At 29.6% G+C, this 1048-nt stretch overlaps 1 pseudogene; it reads left to right on the top strand.

Moving 5' to 3' along the window:
* Positions 1-667: 667 nt before the first annotated feature.
* LOC112480911 lies at positions 668-784 on the top strand (annotated as a pseudogene).
* The last annotated feature ends 264 nt before the right edge of the window (positions 785-1048 follow it).

Here is a 1048-nt window from a genome sequence, read left to right as displayed (position 1 = left end):
TATAAATGTAAAACAAACAGCAATATAAAGTGCAGAATGTTTAGGAAAACCACTTAATAACTCATCCTTAATTTTTCTCAGAGAAGGAAAAATGTCATTAAGAATTTGTATTACCAATATGTTTTACATTAGAATATAAATCATAGGAATAAATCAGTGTCATAGTGCACAGTACCAAAGTTGATTCAAATTTTCATTAAACTTCATAATGCTGTAGATGGCAACATGGGGTACACTGAAAATTACTGCTCATGATTCTATAACTCCATTTTAAAGGGAGAAATAAATCCGTGTGTTTATAAAATGCTCTTAAGTCATCCAGAAATCTTTGAATAAAATATGATATAACAAATTTATATTTCTCTTAAAAGAAATATTTTAATAAAGATCTTGCTATTTTGCTTAGGTTTATACAAAATAAAGACAATGCTTGACAATTGCCTAGTTTTAAAATATTTCTTTTGGAGCTAAGTTGCCCAATTTGACATAATATGCTGGTAAACTTTACTGCATAGTTACTATCTCTTCATTCTGTTATGTAAATACAGCTAAAATGTACTGTTATTGATTAGCCATATTTCACTTTTTATAACTTAAGTGAGACCAGATTATGAGTTACAGTATTAAAAATTAGATTCCACAATATTGTCTCTAGAAAATATCTTTCACCTACAGCCATGCCTCCCTGAATGTGCCCGATCTCATCTGATCTCAGAGGCTAAGCAGGATCGGTCCTGGTTAGTACTTGGATGGGAGATCACTTAGGAATACCAGGCTGTAGGTGTGTTAAAAAAAAATTCTATAGATGGGTTAACCAATATATATATCTTTCATCATCTATAATTTTTCAACATCCTATATTTCTTTATATCTACTCACCGTAATTGTTCCTTAAATAATTTGGGTATTTAATGTCTATTTATCTTTTAAAATATTAAACTCTGTAAATATAAGGATTGTATATATCTTGTTACCAATGTATTTTTAATATCCGAAAGAGTGGTTGGCACTGAACAAGTATCAACCAACATATAGTATTGAGTGATGG

This window comes from Pteropus alecto, unplaced genomic scaffold, assembly GCF_000325575.1.
Source record: "Pteropus alecto unplaced genomic scaffold, ASM32557v1 scaffold20, whole genome shotgun sequence".
NCBI classification, from domain to species: domain Eukaryota; kingdom Metazoa; phylum Chordata; class Mammalia; order Chiroptera; family Pteropodidae; genus Pteropus; species Pteropus alecto.
This window is presented reverse-complemented; position numbering and strand designations above follow the sequence as displayed.